The following is a 21,612-nucleotide window of genomic DNA, read 5'->3' on the forward strand; positions in this document are numbered from 1 at the left end:
TGAACTGACTGAACTGAACTGACGGAACTGAACTGACTGAACTGAACTGAATGAACTGAACTGAACTGACTGAACTGAACTGACTGAACTGAACTGACTGAACTGAACTGAACTGACTGATCTGAACTGACTGAACTGAACTGAACTGACTGAACTGAACTGACTGAACTGACTGAACTGTCTGAACTGAACTGACTGAACTGAACTGAACTGACTGATCTGAACTGACTGAACTGAACTGACTGAACTGAACTGACTGAACTGAACTGACTGAACTGAACTGAATGAACTGAACTGAACTGACTGAACCGAACTGAGTGAACTGACTGAACTGAACTGACTGAACTGACTGAACTGAACTGACTGAACTGAACTGACTGAACTGAACTGACTGAACTGAACTGACTGGACTGAACTGAACTAACTGAACTGAACTGACTGAACTGACTGAACTGAACTGACTGAACTGACTGAACTGAACTGACTGAACTGAACTGACTGGACTGAACTGAACTGACTGAACTGAACTGACTGAACTGACTGAACTGACTGAACTGAACTGACTGAACTGAACTGACTGAACTGAACTGACTGAACTGAACTGAACTGACTGATCTGAACTGACTGAACTGAACTGAACTGACTGAACTGAATTGAACTGACTGAACTGAACTGACTGAACTGAACTGACTGAACTGAACTGACTGAACTGAACTGACTGAACTGAACTGACTGAACTGAACTGAATGAACTGACTGAACTGAACTGAGTGAACTTAACTGAACTGACTGAACTGAACTGACTGGACTGAACTGAACTGACTGAACTGAACTGAACTGACTGAACTGAACTGACTGAACTGAACTGACTCAACTGAACTGACTGAACTGAACTGACCGAACTGAACTGACTGAACTGAACTGAACTGACCGAACTGAACTGAACTGACTGAACTGAACTGACTGAACTGAACTGACCGAACTGAACTGACTGAACTGAACTGAACTGACCGAACTGAACTGAACTGACTGAACTGAACTGACTGAACTGAACTGACTGAACTGAACTGACTGAACTGAACTGACTGAACTGAACTGAACTGACTAAACTGACTGAACTGAACTGACTGAACTGACTGAACTGAACTGGCTGAACTGAACTGACTGGACTGAACTGACTGAACTGAACTGACTGAACTGAACTGACTGAACTGAACTGACTGATCTGAACTGACTGAACTGAACTGAACTGACTGAACTGAACTGACTGAACTGACTGAACTGTCTGAACTGAACTGACTGAACTGAACTGAACTGACTGATCTGAACTGACTGAACTGAACTGAACTGACTGAACTGAACTGACTGAACTGACTGAACTGTCTGAACTGAACTGACTGAACTGAACTGACGGAACTGAACTGACTGAACTGAACTGAATGAACTGAACTGAACTGACTGAACTGAACTGACTGAACTGAACTGACTGAACTGAACTGAACTGACTGATCTGAACTGACTGAACTGAACTGAACTGACTGAACTGAACTGACTGAACTGACTGAACTGTCTGAACTGAACTGACTGAACTGAACTGAACTGACTGATCTGAACTGACTGAACTGAACTGAACTGACTGAACTGAACTGACTGAACTGAACTGACTGAACTGAACTGAATGAACTGAACTGAACTGACTGAACCGAACTGAGTGAACTGACTGAACTGAACTGACTGAACTGACTGAACTGAACTGACTGAACTGAACTGACTGAACTGAACTGACTGAACTGAACTGACTGAACTGAACTGACTGAACTGAACTGACTGGACTGAACTGAACTAACTGAACTGAACTGACTGAACTGACTGAACTGAACTGACTGAACTGACTGAACTGAACTGACTGAACTGAACTGACTGGACTGAACTGAACTGACTGAACTGAACTGACTGAACTGACTGAACTGAACTGACTGAACTGAACTGACTGAACTGAACTGACTGAACTGAACTGACTGAACTGACTGAACTGAACTGAACTGACTGAATTGAACTGACTGAACTGAACTGAACTGACTGAACTGAACTGACTGAACTGAACTGACTGAACTGAACTGAACTGACTAAACTGACTGAACTGAACTGACTGAACTGACTGAACTGAACTGGCTGAACTGAACTGACTGGACTGAACTGACTGAACTGAACTGACTGAACTGAACTGACTGAACTGAACTGACTGAACTGAACTGACTGAACTGAACTGAACTGACTGAATTGAACTGACTGAACTGAACTGAACTGAACTGACTGAACTGAACTGACTGAACTGAACTGAACTGACTAAACTGACTGAACTGAACTGACTGAACTGACTGAACTGAACTGGCTGAACTGAACTGACTGGACTGAACTGACTGAACTGAACTGACTGAACTGAACTGACTGAACTGAACTGACGTAACTGAACTGAACTGACTGATCTGAACTGACTGAACTGAACTGAACTGACTGAACTGAACTGACTGAACTGACTGAACTGTCTGAACTGAACTGACTGAACTGAACTGACTGAACTGAACTGACTGAACTGAACTGACTGAACTGAACTGAGTGAACTGACTGAACTGAACTGACTGAACTGAACTGAACTGACTGAACTGAACTGACTGAACTGAACTGAACTGACTGATCTGAACTGACTGAACTGAACTGTACTGACTGAACTGAACTGACTGAACTGACTGAACTGAACTGACTGAACTGAACTTACTGAACTGAACTGACTGAACTGAACTGAACTGACTGAACTGAACTGACTGGACTGAACTGAACTGACTGAACTGAACTGACTGAACTGACTGAACTGAACTGACTGAACTGAACTGACTGAACTGAACTGACTGAATTGAACTGACTGAACTGAACTGAACTGACCGAACTGAACTGAACTGACTGAACTGAACTGACTGGACTGAACTGAACTAACTGAATAGAACTGGCTGAACTGAACTGACTGGACTGAACTGAACTGACTGAACTGAACTGACTGAACTGACTGAACTGAACTGACTGAACTAAACTGACTGAACTGAACTGAACTGACTGATCTGAACTGACTGAACTGAACTGACTGAACTGACTGAACTGTCTGAACTGAACTGACTGAACTGACTGAACTGAACTGACTGAACTAAACTGACTGAACTGAACTGAACTGACTGATCTGAACTGACTGAACTGAACTGACTGAACTGACTGAACTGACTGAACTGAACTGAACTGACTGAACTGAACTGACTGAACTGAACTGAACTGACTGAACTGAACTGACTGAACTGAACTGAGTGAACTTAGCTGAACTGACTGAACTGAACTGACTGAACTGACTGGACTGAACTGAGTGAACTGAACTGAACTGACCGAACTGAACTGACTGAACTGAACTGACTGAACTGAACTGACTCAACTGAACTGAACTGACTGAACTGAACTGATTGAACTGAACTGACTGAACTGAACTGACTGAACTGAACTTACTGAACTGAACTGACTGAACTGAACTGACTGGACTGAACTGAACTGACTGAACTGAACTGACTGAACTGACTGAACTGAACTGACTGAACTGAACTGACTGAACTGAACTGACTGAATTGAACTGACTGAACTGAACTGAACTGACCGAACTGAACTGAACTGACTGAACTGAACTGACTGGACTGAACTGAACTAACTAAACTGAACTGAACTGACTGAACTGAACTGACTGAACTGACTGAACTGAACTGAACTGACTTAACTGAACTGACTGGACTGAACGGAACTGACTGAACTGAACTGACTGAACTGACTGAACTGAACTGACTGAACTGAACTGACTGAACTGAACTGACTGAACTGAACTGACTGAACTGAACTGAACTGAACTGACTGAATTGAACTGACTGAACTGAACTGAACTGACTGAACTGAACTGACTGAACTGAACTGAACTGACTAAACTGACTGAACTGAACTGACTGAACTGAACTGGCTGAACTGAACTGACTGGACTGAACTGACTGAACTGAACTGAACTGACTGAACTGAACTGACTGAACTGAACTGACTGAACTGAACTGAACTGACGGATCTGAACTGACTGAACTGAACTGAACTGACTGAACTGAACTGACTGAACTGACTGAACTGTCTGAACTGAACTGACTGAACTGAACTGACTGAACTGAACTGACTGAACTGAACTGAATGAACTGAACTGACTGAACTGAACTGAGTGAACTGACTGAACTGAACTGACTGAACTGAACTGAACTGACTGAACTGAACTGACTGAACTGAACTGACTGAACTGAACTGAACTGACTGATCTGAACTGACTGAACTGAACTGAACTGACTGAACTGACTGAACTGAACTGACTAAACTGAACTGAACTGACTGAACTGACTGAACTGAACTGAACTGACTGAACTGAACTGACTGAACTGAACTGAGTGAACTTAGCTGAACTGACTGAACAGAACTGACTGAACTGAACTGACTGGACTGAACTGAGTGAACTGAACTGAACTGACTGAACTGAACTGACTGAACTGAACTGACTCAACTGAACTGACTGAACTGAACTGATTGAACTGAACTGACTGAACTGAACTGACTGAACTGAACTTACTGAACTGAACTGACTGAACTGAACTGAACTGACTGAACTGAACTGACTGGACTGAACTGAACTGACTGAACTGACTGAACTGACTGAACTGAACTGACTGAACTGAACTGACTGAACTGAACTGACTGAACTGAACTGAACTGACTGATCTGAACTGACTGAACTGAACTGAACTGACTGAACTGAATTGAACTGACCGAACTGAACTGACTGAACTGAACTGACTGAACTGAACTGACTGAACTGAACTGACTGAACTGAACTGACTGAACTGAACTGAATGAACTGACTGAACTGAACTGAGTGAACTTAACTGAACTGACTGAACTGAACTGACTGGACTGAACTGAACTGACTGAACTGAACTGAACTGACTGAACTGAACTGACTGAACTGAACTGACTCAACTGAACTGACTGAACTGAACTGACCGAACTGAACTGACTGAACTGAACTGAACTGACCGAACTGAACTGAACTGACTGAACTGAACTGACTGAACTGAACTGAACTGACTGAACTGAACTGACTGAACTGAACTGACTGAACTGAACTGAACTGACTAAACTGACTGAACTGAACTGACTGAACTGACTGAACTGAACTGGCTGAACTGAACTGACTGGACTGAACTGACTGAACTGAACTGACTGAACTGAACTGACTGAACTGAACTGACTGAACTGAACTGACTGATCTGAACTGACTGAACTGAACTGACTGAACTGAACTGACTGAACTGACTGAACTGTCTGAACTGAACTGACTGAACTGAACTGAACTGACTGATCTGAACTGACTGAACTGAACTGAACTGACTGAACTGAACTGACTGAACTGACTGAACTGTCTGAACTGAACTGACTGAACTGAACTGACGGAACTGAACTGACTGAACTGACTGAACTGTCTGAACTGAACTGACTGAACTGAACTGAACTGACTGATCTGAACTGACTGAACTGAACTGACTGAACTGAACTGACTGAACTGAACTGACTGAACTGAACTGAATGAACTGAACTGAACTGACTGAACCGAACTGAGTGAACTGACTGAACTGAACTGACTGAACTGACTGAACTGAACTGACTGAACTGAACTGACTGAACTGAACTGACTGAACTGAACTGACTGGACTGAACTGAACTAACTGAACTGAACTGACTGAACTGACTGAACTGAACTGACTGAACTGACTGAACTGAACTGACTGAACTGAACTGACTGGACTGAACTGAACTGACTGAACTGAACTGACTGAACTGACTGAACTGAACTGACTGAACTGAACTGACTGAACTGAACTGACTGAACTGAACTGACTGAACTGAACTGAACTGACTGATCTGAACTGACTGAACTGAACTGAACTGACTGAACTGAATTGAACTGACTGAACTGAACTGACTGAACTGAACTGACTGAACTGAACTGACTGAACTGAACTGACTGAACTGAACTGACTGAACTGAACTGAATGAACTGACTGAACTGAACTGAGTGAACTTAACTGAACTGACTGAACTGAACTGACTGGACTGAACTGAACTGACTGAACTGAACTGAACTGACTGAACTGAACTGACTGAACTGAACTGACTCAACTGAACTGACTGAACTGAACTGACCGAACTGAACTGACTGAACTGAACTGAACTGACCGAACTGAACTGAACTGACTGAACTGAACTGACTGAACTGAACTGACCGAACTGAACTGACTGAACTGAACTGAACTGACCGAACTGAACTGAACTGACTGAACTGAACTGACTGAACTGAACTGACTGAACTGAACTGACTGAACTGAACTGACTGAACTGAACTGAACTGACTAAACTGACTGAACTGAACTGACTGAACTGACTGAACTGAACTGGCTGAACTGAACTGACTGGACTGAACTGACTGAACTGAACTGACTGAACTGAACTGACTGAACTGAACTGACTGATCTGAACTGACTGAACTGAACTGAACTGACTGAACTGAACTGACTGAACTGACTGAACTGTATGAACTGAACTGACTGAACTGAACTGAACTGACTGATCTGAACTGACTGAACTGAACTGAACTGACTGAACTGACTGAACTGACTGAACTGTCTGAACTGAACTGACTGAACTGAACTGACGGAACTGAACTGACTGAACTGAACTGAATGAACTGAACTGAACTGACTGAACTGAACTGACTGAACTGAACTGACTGAACTGAACTGAACTGACTGATCTGAACTGACTGAACTGAACTGAACTGACTGAACTGAACTGACTGAACTGACTGAACTGTCTGAACTGAACTGACTGAACTGAACTGAACTGACTGATCTGAACTGACTGAACTGAACTGAACTGACTGAACTGAACTGACTGAACTGAACTGACTGAACTGAACTGAATGAACTGAACTGAACTGACTGAACCGAACTGAGTGAACTGACTGAACTGAACTGACTGAACTGACTGAACTGAACTGACTGAACTGAACTGACTGAACTGAACTGACTGAACTGAACTGACTGAACTGAACTGACTGAACTGAACTGACTGGACTGAACTGAACTAACTGAACTGAACTGACTGAACTGACTGAACTGAACTGACTGAACTGACTGAACTGAACTGACTGAACTGAACTGACTGGACTGAACTGAACTGACTGAACTGAACTGACTGAACTGACTGAACTGAACTGACTGAACTGAACTGACTGAACTGAACTGACTGAACTGAACTGACTGAACTGACTGAACTGAACTGAACTGACTGAATTGAACTGACTGAACTGAACTGAACTGACTGAACTGAACTGACTGAACTGAACTGACTGAACTGAACTGAACTGACTAAACTGACTGAACTGAACTGACTGAACTGACTGAACTGAACTGGCTGAACTGAACTGACTGGACTGAACTGACTGAACTGAACTGACTGAACTGAACTGACTGAACTGAACTGACTGAACTGAACTGACTGAACTGAACTGAACTGAACTGACTGAATTGAACTGACTGAACTGAACTGAACTGAACTGACTGAACTGAACTGACTGAACTGAACTGACTGAACTGAACTGAACTGACTAAACTGACTGAACTGAACTGACTGAACTGACTGAACTGAACTGGCTGAACTGAACTGACTGGACTGAACTGACTGAACTGAACTGACTGAACTGAACTGACTGAACTGAACTGACGTAACTGAACTGAACTGACTGATCTGAACTGACTGAACTGAACTGAACTGACTGAACTGAACTGACTGAACTGACTGAACTGTCTGAACTGAACTGACTGAACTGAACTGACTGAACTGAACTGACTGAACTGAACTGAGTGAACTGACTGAACTGAACTGACTGAACTGAACTGAACTGACTGAACTGAACTGACTGAACTGAACTGAACTGACTGATCTGAACTGACTGAACTGAACTGTACTGACTGAACTGAACTGACTGAACTGACTGAACTGAACTGACAGAACTGAACTGAACTGACTGAACTGAACTGAACTGACTGAACTGAACTGACTGAACTGAACTGAGTGAACTTAGCTGAACTGACTGAACTGAACTGACTGAACTGAACTGACTGGACTGAACTGACTGAACTGAACTGAACTGACTGAACTGAACTGAACTGACTGAACTGAACTGACTGAACTGAACTGACTCAACTGAACTGAACTGACTGAACTGAACTGATTGAACTGAACTGACTGAACTGAACTGACTGAACTGAACTTACTGAACTGAACTGACTGAACTGAACTGAACTGACTGAACTGAACTGACTGGACTGAACTGAACTGACTGAACTGAACTGACTGAACTGACTGAACTGAACTGACTGAACTGAACTGACTGAACTGAACTGACTGAACTGAACTGACTGAACTGAATTGAACTGACTGAATTAAACTGACTGAACTGAACTGAACTGACTGAACTGAATTGAACTGACTGAACTGAACTGACTGAACTGACTGAACTGACTGAACTGAACTGACTGAACTGAACTGAGTGAACTGACTGAACTGAACTGACTGAACTGAACTGACTGGACTGAACTGACTGAACTGAACTGACTGAACTGAACTGACTGAACTGAACTGACTGATCTGAACTGACTGAACTGAACTGAACTGACTGAACTGAACTGACTGAACTGACTGAACTGACTGAACTGAACTGACTGAACTGAACTGACTGAACTGAACTGACTGAACTGAACTGAATGAACTGACTGAACTGAACTGAGTGAACTTAACTGAACTGACTGAACTGAACTGACTAAACTGAACTGACTGGACTGAACTGACTGAACTGAACTGAACTGACTGAACTGAACTGAACTGACTGAACTGAACTGACTGAACTGAACTGACTGAACTGAACTGACTCAACTGAACTGACTGAACTGAACTGACCGAACTGAACTGACTGAACTGAACTGAACTGACCGAACTGAACTGAACTGACTGAACTGAACTGACTGAATTGAACTGAACTGACTGAACTGAACTGACTGAACTGAACTGACTGAACTGAACTGACTGAACTGAACTGAACTGACTGAACTGAACTGATTGAACTGAACTGAACTGACTGAACTGACTGAACTGAATTGAACTGACTGAACTGAACTGACTGAACTGAACTGAACTGACTGAACTGAACTGACTGAACTGAACTGACTGAACTGAACTGACTGAACTGACTGAACTGAACTGACTGAACTGAACTGACTGAACTGAACTGACTGAGCTGAACTGACTGAACTGAACTGACTGAACTGACTGAACTGAACTGACTGAACTGAACTGACTGAACTGAACTGAACGCATGGCGCGATTTCTGGCGCGATTGACGCGCGGATGGTGGGACGCGCGCGTCAGTTTGCCGCGTGCCCAGCATGATCCGTCACGAAATCGCGCCGCCGCGTGCTGCTGCTCGGAGTAGAAAAAATCGCATCGCGCGGCGCTTCCGCCAATAAGAGTTCAGGTAAGCCACATGGCACTTGGTCACCTGTCATTTTGGTTTTTGGTTTTGCCACCAGATAGCCCTGCTGTCTGCGCATCTGCGCTGTTCGTGTGGTCGTGTGGCTCCGGTGGTCTAGGCTTCAGCGACTTCGTTCGTAGCTAAGTACTCTTTTATCTTTATTAGCTAGTGCTTTGAAGTGTTTTCTTTTGCATGGAGTAGGGGCGCAAATTTTGATTTCTTGGTAAGAGTAGCAAACGTACCGGCTTTTTCTAGGTCTGTTACGTCTGGCGGCTCCCCCGTTAGGCCTAGGTGGTAGGAGGGACCTATTGATAGGCTTAGTTAATTCTCGGACTCGGAAGCTCCTCGGATTCTTACATGGGGTAGGGAGTGATAATTCTTTATTTTTATTTAGGATAGCGGTCGAGGTCGGCTTTGCTTGAGTGATTTGGCTAACTTCCTCGTCGGGCCTAGGGACGTAGGCCTAGCGATGAAATCGAAGAATGTGAAGGCTGCGGGTGACGGGGAGCAAGTGCAGAGCGACGAGTGCCTGCAATGGTGCTTCTTCGACGAAACTAAGTTCCAGGATTTAGCAGACACGGAGGGGTCTAGCTTCACGTGCAGGTCGTGCGAGGGCGTCAGGGAAGCCGTCCAAAAACTGGAAGGGAATTGGGCGGCTAAGTTCGATGAGCTTAAGGCAGACCTGAGGGAGAAACAGGAGAAGCGGGTAGCACTGCAGGCGAAAGTTGACAATTTCGTCAAGGTGGAGGCAGTCCAGGCCGCGCAGGTAGTAAGGACCGTGGCTGAGCTTGAGGAAGAAAAAGAAAGGAGCGCCGAACTGGAAAGGCAGCTCGACGCGCTGCAGACGCGGGCAGCGGAGAAGGTCGGGTCAGAACATCAAAGTGTTGGCAAAAACTCAGATAGTAGGGTAGACCCTACAGGTGAAGTGGGAGGCAGAGAGCCAGAGCAAGCCGTCGTCAGCTCGCCACCGGTGAAACGGCGTAGTTATAGTGAAGCTGCACAACGCGCCCCGAGTGAGGCGACGCTGCAGCCACAGGGGCGCCAGCGGGCGCAAATGGAGGGGCAGCGGACACAGGCTGCAGTCGAACGGTTTGCAGGCAGAAGGGTCCTGGTGATAGGGGACTCCAATGTGGGGAGGGCCGAACAGGGCATGATGGCGAGAGTGAAGGCGGACGGGCGAGTGCAGGTGGAGGCACAAGCGGGCAAGGGCATGGCGGAAGCAATGACCAAGGCGCGGGGAGTAGTTGGGGTCAGCACGGAGAGCGACAGCTTGGTCATTATGCATTCTGGTCTCAATGACGTGCTTAAGGGGAGAAGCCAGGACCTTTAGAGGCACATTGAGACTGGGCTGAGTAAGCTTAGAGAGGCCTCCGAGAGGGTGCTTGTGACCATATGCACTATCCCAGAGGTGCAGGGCCAGGCTTACCAGGTAGAAAGGAGGGTGATGGAGGCCAATCGGGTCATTAGGAGTCTGAGCGGACGACTCGGGTACAGCATGATGGAGGTCAACAGGGACGTGTACGGAACCGGCTTCCGGCCTTTTGTGCAGGATGGCATTCACTACAGTGGTGCCACTGGCAAAAGTATAGGGGGCAGGATGGGTCGCCAGGTAACAGCTTTTTTAGGGGGACCCAGAGCCATGAAAGAAGCAGTGTAGGCGTGGACGGGTCGAGGCAGGAGCCACAAACACGCAAACATCGGTACTGTAGGAGAGGTGACAGGAATAAGAACAGGCTGTTCAGTCTAATCACTCCGAATTTTTCTAGCCGCACCAGGTGGACAACAATTTTGTGAATCTTTGTTTAAAAAGATGATTTTGCGCTGTGCCGGTTTGTACTTATTTGCTCGCTATGTCTCACGAAGATACCTTGGTGCACTTTGCTTCATCTGCAAATGCGGTTATACTAAAACTGCCACACAGTGCAGCCCTCAACATGTACCATGAGGCATCTCTAACTGGAAAATTATCTACCGATATAGCCCTCGGTGATACCACGAGTGGCGCACAATACGCCCAGTCTTGCCTTGACCTTGAAGATTGCCTCAAAGTTGCTTGCGTGGGTGTGGTGCACAGGCATAAAATAATAATGGGAGTCCATAAACAGGCCTTCCAGAGGAAAGTGAGAACAATAACGTTTCGCTTCCCTTCACATGCTGGCGAACGTTCTCAACATGAAGAATGTCGCCATTGTGACGCTGCAAGAGAAAGCTGCAGACAATGATAAGCTCCAGGAAACTGTAGAGCAGCTTCAAGGCATGGTCAAAACTCTAAATAAAAGATATACGGAGCTGGAACTGCAAGTAAAGAAACACAATGAAAGCACCAGGCAACACAGTTTCTAATCTTAAGACTGGTAAATCTTTTGGCGAATGTTGGGAAATGTTTGGGGAAATGTCACGTGGTAGTGACAGAAACACGGTAGCCAAACTGTCTATGGCTAACTTACGCATTTTTTTGGCGAACCTGTGCGCAGAACAACAGGCTACACTCAAAGTTGAACGATAGCGGAGAACACAGTCGGCGATGTCGAAAATCTGATCTGCCAGTGAAGTGCGTCGGCTTTTATACATGAGTCATCAAATGTTCGATAATTATCGCTGGTGCCCGCGTGTGTTCTAGAAAGTACTACACAATTCGCGTCGCACATACAATCAGATTACACAAGCTTCGGTGGCAACATACAACGGGTAAAACAATCGATAACATTAAAATAATTTCTAATCATGCAGGCGCGGCTTGTGTTCACCGGTAACTTTAAGTTGTTAGCCGGTGAAATGCAGTCCTCGATAAAAAGTTAAAATACATGCACGTGACACTATGCATTCCACGTATCGGGAATAGATGTTTACAAATAGAACCGACGTTTTCTTTCTTTTTATATCGATAGCGTTATCGATAATGTAATTTGTGCACGTGCTCGTACGAGCACGTGCACAAAGTTCTGCCATTTCGTAGGCCCCTCAAGTGGGCTAACAGTGCTTTAGAATATAACGCGGCGAATGCGCAGAGTATTGGGAGCGACATCAAGTAAACAAAAAAAGAAAAATTAACCCTTCTCCTCTACTGTGGAGAGGGAGCTAACTAACATTGCGCCACATACGCAGTTGCAGCTAGAGTGGAATGCGTGAATGTGTGAATGAGTGAAGAGTACCACAGTGCACTGTTGGGTGCCCCTCTTACCATGGCTAAGCTAATATTTAAGGCCACTGTTCTACATTTCCTTTCTAATATTTTTCCGGCGACCTTCCTGAAAGTACTGTTGCAAAGTTGCTTAGCGTTCGACGCGCATGCATGTACAGGAAATTTCCAGAATGGTGTCGCAGATTTTATTGCGAAAGAGTCAGGGTGCGCGAATAGCGATTTTCGAGACCGAATTGAATACGAATCGAACCGTGCTAGTAGCCAATCGAATAGAATATCGAATACTTTCGCAATAGTTTTAGAATATTGATTAGCAGTTATCACAATTAATATAAAATGATGTTCCCATTCCTGTATTCCCTAAGTGAGCGCATTTCTGTGATGGGATAGTAGGCTTTGAAGCGCTGCTTATTAAAAGCACAAATTTAGCACTAGCAGCAAACCAGTACTTTCTTCGCATGCACATGACTCTTGAGACAGTGCAATACATCACTGTGCAGCTTCTAAAGCATGACTACCTAACTGGCACAGTGTCATTCACTATGTATGCGCTCATGTTTTATGTTCACACTATGCCCACGGGAGTGAAAATTAACAAATTTGCTCCATTTTTATGTTAATTTCCGCACAGTTCACGTTTAGATACAACGGAAAAGTATTAGATAAATATTGGCATTATTTATGAATAGTAAATTAATGCATTGTTTGGTTCTCCGATGTAGAACCACTATTTGATTTTGAGGCATGCTGTCTAGTTGAAGACTCCGGAATAATTTTCCCCCCCAAAGGATCTTTAAGGTGGCCTTGATGCACAGAACACGGGCGCTTTTGCATTTGGGCCGCGTCGAAATGCAACGAAATAATAAACTATTTCGTTAAAAGTTTAAACACACACACAACAGAAGTCCTAGTCCATTTCCAAGTTTTCACTCAATGATAATGTAGCACGTCTAAACCGTAACGTTGTAGTGATGTGAAGAACAAGGCAGTTTGAAAAGAGCGAGTGACGATTCTAACCAATTGTTAGGTGAGCTTGCCGAGAAAAATAAGTACCGCTAAAAGCACAACGATGTCTGCACGCAAAGGTCGGCCGTCCTCGTAATCTTATCTACAGATCAAGGCATCGGTTCAACAGTCTTCAATGATCGTACATTGCAGCCCAGTCACTAGCGCTCGCATGTGATCGACAATCTAACAACGCACTGCCGCTTTCCTATACCCTTTCGTGCTGTTTCTCCTACTGAGCGCGATAGTACGACTGTGTTGGCTTCACGCTCGCTATGTGATTAGATAAAGCTCTTTCGTTACCTAATTGGTGACATCCTGGAAATTTCAAGTATATGCAGGCACGTCTTAAGCCAAGCGATAGCTATGTAACTGCGGTTATACGCTAAAGAAAGCTCACCCATAAAAAAAAGACGAAAAAGAGAAAGGGCAGTCGGGGCCCTAAATATTAGCTGAAACACGCTACATGCGGTAGATGAGCCTCCGAAGACTGCACAGCGGCACCGACATACCAACACTTCGAATACTAAACACTTTGCGATTAGTGGTAGTATCTAACCCAATATATCGTGCTTCAATGTAGCCGTGCGTTCTAGGGGCCGCTTCCACCTCGGGTACTGTGTCAGAGCTCGAATTTCATGTGATTGTACGCGTGTCAGATTCGTCACAAAATGACGGTATTTTCGTTTTGGGTCTTAACAGTAAACAGCCAAATATAGGCCGCGAAGCACTCATCCAAAAATGTGAGTAATTTTCGCTTCAACGCATATGTCCACGCAGCCCCGTCTGTTACAGAGTTCTGAAAACTGAACTAATGCTTTTCCCCAGACAGCCTTTTTATTCCTGTTGATGCAAGGAAACCGAGCCAGATGCCATCAACGCTCAGAAATACAAGTCAGTCTTACGGTAAAATTTGCGTTCTGATCGACAAATAAATACAGAGAATCATACCTTATCCATAAGCTCGATACATTGCAACCAATAGACATAAACGTTTCAAAGGGAGCTTTACAATCTATTCGCTATGACAAATTACAAGCTATGGGCAACAACGCTTAGTTTGGTTTCGTAGCGCTTTTTTGTATTTTTTTCATCTTTTTTCTGCTGCGTTACGTTTTCTTTTCCTTTTATTCATTTATTTATATCATTTCACTATTTTCTTTTCTTTTTCTTTCTATTTATTTTTCGCCGGCACCAGTTTCTGGCGCTCCTTCTATTACCTCTTTCAGAGACAGGATACCCCACGACCACCAGAGAAACCGGCAATAGAGGGCTTCTGTTCAAGCCGTTGACACGCCGGCTGACACACGGGAGTTGACACGGGATTCACAGACAGCCGTGTCCCTGGCCTTGCGCATAGCAGTACTTTATTCTCAATTCGACACCCTCGTCGCTAACAAAGACTCGCTCGTTGCCGCACCCACCCGCCTTACGCCCTCTCCCCTTTAGAAGAATCTCATCTATATATACTGTGGCGAGGAAAACATATGTCGCCTTGAAGAAGGCACTTCCACGTCTCGAAACGTTCGCTCCTGCTTTCGCCTTGTTCTCGTTTTGCTCATCGCACTGTAGCAGGACAGAATGAACTTATGAACCACTCTCTCTCTGCACACGTAAGGCTTTCGGTGGTTGATCGCACAGGACTCGTTCCTTATTTTACAACATTCACCTTTTGCACAGGCTCGACAAACGCCCAGGTGCCGGGAACACCACATCAAGGACGACCCTTTGGCCTATCTTTCGCAGATTGTGGCTAATTGTGTGAACATATGGTATGACCACCTTGTCTGGACAGTCATTGTCACTGCGCGTGGCTCCGCTCCGTACAATCTGCGAAAGATAGGCCAAAGAGCAGTCGTTGCTGTGGGGTTTTCGGCACCTGTGCGATTATTAAGCCTGCAAAAAGGTGAATCACGCAGAAAATGGAACGACTCCCTGTGCAATCAACCACCGAAAGCCATGCGTCACTTGTACAGAGATAGTGGGTGATGAGATCCCTCTGTGCTGTAACAAAGTATGCATTGGGAAGACGGGCTAGTGCTTGAATACAAGGCTGAGTACAATTATCACTGCACGGCTAAAGATTCAGTTCACTAAGCCTTTCATTGCAGGGAGCCGGGACCGGAGCCAGTCCAGGGACAGCTCCTTCTCACCGCTGAGGCCACCACCTGCAGCCCAAGGGTAGTGGAAACAGCAGCCAACACCACCACAAGAACAACAACAACAACAAAAGAAGGGCGGAGTTAAGGTAAGCTGGGGGGCAGGCCCTCCCAAATCACTGTTTCCGCACTCGGATAATAACAATAACGACAACGAACCTAAACAACTAAGGGAAGAAAATAAGGCTCTAAGGCGAGACGAAGAAAACAGAAAAACTAGAGGAGAGAATCAAAGAACTAATCAGGGAACTGCGAGAGCAAAGGGTGGGTAGCCTACCGCGACAGCAGACTCCACCTTTAGCTATGGAGCAACAGCCACAGCAGCCGGAAAAGGGAACCGTAGAAATGCAAATGCAATCCTTTATGCAAAAAATGCAGGAGCAAATGAATTTGATACAACAAAAAATCGCAATGCAAGATCAAAGTTTTCGCAACTACATAAAAAATCAAAATACGCAAAAGATAACAAATGAGGCTAGAGATAGACTCTATCACGAAAAAAGATTCGGCACCGAAAACCAAAGTATAACAACAACCAACGATAAACCAACATGGCTAGACACAACACATTAGATATATGGCAGTGGATCTGCAGAGGCTACCGCAAAAAGCAAGGCCCGCTGCAGCAATTCATAAATTCACAGTTAAATCCTCCTGACATAATCGCGCTGCAGGAGACAAACACCGTACCGACACTCAAGGGATACACGTGCCAAGAAAAAGATCGCACAGCCACCTTAATTAGTAAAAATCTAGTCGCCATAGCACACGATGAAATTCCGGACACGCGGATAGAACACATCGTGACAGAGATAATTCCGAAGAAAAAGGAAAAACAAAAAAGCACTTTTATCATAAACTTATACAGTCCACCACGACAAAATGATGGGGATTTTCAGAAACTTTTCATAGGAGCCAGCAAGCTAGCGAAATCCAACACTCTGCTAATAATGGGCGACTTTAATGCCAGGGGACAGAGCTGGGGATATAAAAAAGACACTAAGAAGGGTACGTAAGTTAGCGACGCAGCAGAAATCACAACCTGCACCCTCTTAACGGACGCAAACCAACCAACGCGCCTAGGCAACAGCGTTAGTCTCGACACATGCCCAGACCTGACATACGTCAGGGGAGCTAGGCAAGCCACGTGGGAGAACCTGCTGGAGAACCTGGGTAGCGACCATTTCATTATAAGAACGCAAGTGTCAGCAGAGAACGTCAAGCGCAAGATAGGAACAGCCAAAATAACGGACTGGAACGCTTTTCGCAAAGAATGCAAGCACATGGAGGGTGGGATAACTTCCATAGAGGAATGGTGCAAACAACTTAAGGAAATACAACAACATTACACCCAGGAGGTCGAAAGGTCAGAGTAAACACCGGAGGTGGACTCGCGACTCCTCAGGTTATGGGAGGCAAGGCGTGGACTAACCAAACGGTGGAAAAAACAACGGCTAAATAAGAAGCTAAAGAAGATAGCAGAGGTTACCAAGGAGGCAGAGGAATACGCAGCCCAACTCACACGACAAAGTTGGCAAAAGTTTAGCGACTCGCTGAATAGAACCCTCAGCACCGCAAAGACCTGGCGTATCCTCAAGGCTCTAATGGACCCAACCAAGACCAAGTCAGAAAGTAACAAGGCCATCCAAAGACTAGTACACCAATTTGAAGGGACAGAAGAAGAGCTACTAAAAAAAGTCCGTGTAAAGTGCTACGGGCAAGATAAACCCGAAGCGTACACGGAGAGATACCGAGGCGAAGAAAACCCCGACCTAGACAGACCCATCACCAGGGAGGAAGTTTTCGCAGCAGTTAAGGCATCGACCCGGAACACAGCAGCAGGCGCCGACAAGATTAGAAACGCCCTAATCCGAAACCTAAGTGATGAGGCGGTCACACAGCTGACGAACTTCCTCAATACACATTGGGAAGCGGGGACACTGCCAGAGGAATGGAAACATGCAGAAGTAGTTATGATCCCCAAGCCAGGGAAAAAGCTACTAGTAGAAAACCTACGGCCGATATCACTCACTTCGTGCCTTGGCAAGTTGTATGAGCGAATCGTGACAAGGAGGCTACAACAATACATGGAAGATGAAGATCTGTATCCCCACAGTATGTTCGGCTTTCGCACCAAATTATCAACCCAAGACGTCCTACTACAAATTAAAGAGGGGGTTCTAAGCAACATCCCCTATAACGGAGAAAACATAATAATGGCACTCGATGTCAAAGGGGCGTTCGACAACGTCAGCCACGCGTCCATCCTCAAGGGACTGGATGATCTCAACAGCGGGAGAAGAATCCACGGCTACGTGACAGCGTTCCTATCAAACAGAACAGCCACGGTGGGGTTAGGAGACCTGCGGACAGACAAGTTCCACACGCCTAACAAAGGAACCCCGCAGGGATCCGTGATCTCACCGATCCTTTTCAACATTGCCATGATAGGGATAGCCCGGAAGCTGGAAGAAATCGACGGCATACATCACGCCATTTATGCCGACGATATCACCGTCTGGACTAACCAAGGCTCGCTCAGCCAAAAAGAAGAACGACTAGAAGCCGCAGCAACATGCGTGGAAGAATGTGTTAGGGAAAGAGGCCTCGCCTGCTCCACGGAGAAATCAGAGCTCCTGAGAGTCAGAAGAGGAAAACGCTCGGAAGAACAAATCGACGTCACCCTACAAGGACAAAAGATACCAGAAAAAGAAGCCGTCAGGATTCTGGGAATGTGGGTGCAGAGCAATCAACGCTGCACACACACCATAAACCTACTCAAGCAAACGACGGCACAGGTGGCACGTATGATCACCCGCGTCTCGTAAAAAAGAAGCGGCATGAAGGAGGAAGATACAGTCAAGCTGGTTAAGAGCCTCATAATCAGCCGGATTACGTACGCCCTCCCATATTACAACACAAACAAAGGCGAACGGGATCAGGTCGACGCCATCATAAGGAAAGCATTCAAAACAGCGCTTCACCTGCCGGCCAACACCTCGACAGAGAAGCTCCTGGCCCTCGGACTCCACAACACGTTCGAGGAGCTCAGAGAAGCACAATTAGGGTCGCAGCTACTCAGACTCCAGCAGACTACCACGGGCAGAAAGCTCCTAAAAAAACTGGGGCAAAAAGAAATTGAAAGGCAAGAACAAAGAACGGCAAACCTACCCGATATGTATCGCAGCACCATCAAGGTAGGGTCCCTACCAAGAAACATGGACCCAAATTTACACACAGCCAGGCGGAACGCTAGGGCAGAATATGTGGAAAAATACCTAGCAACAAAAGCGAACACGGTATACACGGACGCCGCGGTGTATCCTCGAGAACGACGGGAAACACAACAAAGAGTTGTCGCGGCAGTAATAGACTCGGACTATAGGGAAATCGCTTGCGCGTCGGCACGGGATTGTACGGTAACCGAGGGAGAGGAAATGGCTGTTGCTCTAGCAGCTGTGGAGGGCTACCGCACAAATAGATCCCTTATAATTCTAACCGACTCCAAGGAAGCATGCCGAAACTACATTAATGGCAGAATCGGTCAAAAAGCGCTCCAAATCTTCCTCCGCGCTGGCCAACAGAATAAACGCATCAGACACACCATCTTTTGGGTACCTGGGCACACTGAGATTGAGGGCAACCAAAGGGTTGATAGGATCGCTCGCGAGCATGCAAACCGAGCGGACCTAAATAGAGATCCTGAGGATTTCATGACAGTGATCCCTACGTACTCTGACATACTAAATTACCATAGAGGGACGAGAATCAGATATCCCCCGCCCCACAATACACTCACTCAACAACAGGCAGTTTACTGGCGAAAGCTGCAGACAGGAACTTTCCCAAATTTACATATACTATGCAAAATGTTCCCAAGTCAATACAGGGACACATGCCCGTGGTGTGGTGCAATACCCACACTTTATCACATCACATGGGAGTGCAATACAAATAAGGAATTCCACAAAATAGAAAATCCGAGTGCGGAGCAGTGGGAGAGCGTGCTCTCCAGCGGCGACCCTAGCCTCCAACGGAAGCTGATGGATCATGCCCGACGAGCAGCCACGCTCAGTGGTGCCCTGGAATAGGGGCGCCAACCATGCAGGCCGGAGATCTTCATCAACCAATAGAAGATCAAGACATCCGGCACGACCGCTGAATTACTCTTTCTAGAGTAATAAAGTTTACTTCCTCCTCCTGTGCGCAGGGAACACACATACGCACAAAAAAACAAGTGTTATTCTTGAAGCGATAGAAATTGACCAATAGAAAGTCAGGTGCATCACTTGCCCCTTGGTATCATTCTCTGAAAAAGCGTGCCGCTTTTTCGGACTTCGATTATTTATAGAGTGGAAATACAAAAAGAAAAAAAAGAAGACATCTTTGTTTTCTTCTGTTTGGTGTGTGTATGCGCGTTTTACCCTGGGTCGCGTTGACGCGTCACTGCCATCATAGCACGTGCGCCTCAAAAGAGACACTACAAAAGGTCTTTGAGAAATATAGCAATATTTGCAGTTCGGCGCCTGTATATGTCTGTTCTATGGGTGCATGTACGTGTCAGATTTAAATGCGCTGATTCAACATCGTGGCTCACCAGCAAACCCATCAGTATATTTTAAGCAAGCGTATTTACCTTTACTGGCTTTAGTGTCTTTATATGGATGCATTGGAGTCAGTGAAAAAGAAAATGCTGATATTCTTTTTTGTGACATGACGGCACAAGTGTACCGCCACAACGCTTCATCATATCGGACCTCGCTGTGTGGTTTTTCAAGTTGTTTCAGAGTGTGTTGAGTTGCCTTGTATCGTTGTATGGTCCGAGGTAGGACATATGAAAGGTCAATGCACCTTTGGCCTCAAATCCTTATAAAATCATTAAACCCACAAGGTTTCGAAATTGAAAATATAAAGCATGACTTCGGAAATGTCAATGCACTTTTCACATTAAAAATTTATGAGAACTTTACACCCATAAAGATTCGGAATTCAAGTCTATGTGCTCCGTCGATTCCGCGTCCTCCGCGAGATTACGCGACGAGCCCGCTCGCCATCTAAACGGCCTTGAAACTTTGTGCTCGGGTGGGGTTTCTTGTGTTATGTAACTCCAGGTGGATGGGTGTTGCCACGAAATCCAGCCCGAGTTTGCAATGTATGCGCCAAAATGTATTTTCGAGCGGGAAATACATTCTAGAGAAAATCCAGACTGATTGCCGGCCCCGGGAATTGTTTTTGTCGGCGGTGCATGACACCACGACAAAATTTCGAATTTCGAGTGGGGGCGGGATGAACACGGGTAAGCCCCCCCCCCTGCCCTGGCTATGCTCCTGATGGCTGCTTTGGGTACTGTACAGGTCAGTATAGAATTCTTCCGCTGCTTTTACTATATTATGAAAATTGCCGGTGTTATTACCCTGCTTTTCTTTCAGTGCATACATCTTGGCTTGTCCTATGCGAAGTTTTCTTCTCCCTAATTTAGTGCGGCGCCCATTTTTTACCGCTTCCTCAGTGTTTCCGACGTCACGATTTCGTATATCGCTTACTTCCTGCTTGTTTGCTGGCTTTGACAGTTCAGCGAATTCTATGTGATCTCTTTAGTCCAACGCTCTC

At 45.5% G+C, this 21,612-nt stretch overlaps 1 pseudogene; it reads left to right on the plus strand.

Moving 5' to 3' along the window:
- The first annotated feature begins 10,165 nt into the window (after window positions 1-10,165).
- Window positions 10,166-11,353, plus strand: LOC139052515 (uncharacterized; annotated as a pseudogene).
- Window positions 11,354-21,612: the final 10,259 nt, after the last annotated feature.

Source organism: Dermacentor albipictus, unplaced genomic scaffold, assembly GCF_038994185.2.
Source record: "Dermacentor albipictus isolate Rhodes 1998 colony unplaced genomic scaffold, USDA_Dalb.pri_finalv2 scaffold_26, whole genome shotgun sequence".
Lineage (NCBI taxonomy): Eukaryota > Metazoa > Arthropoda > Arachnida > Ixodida > Ixodidae > Dermacentor > Dermacentor albipictus.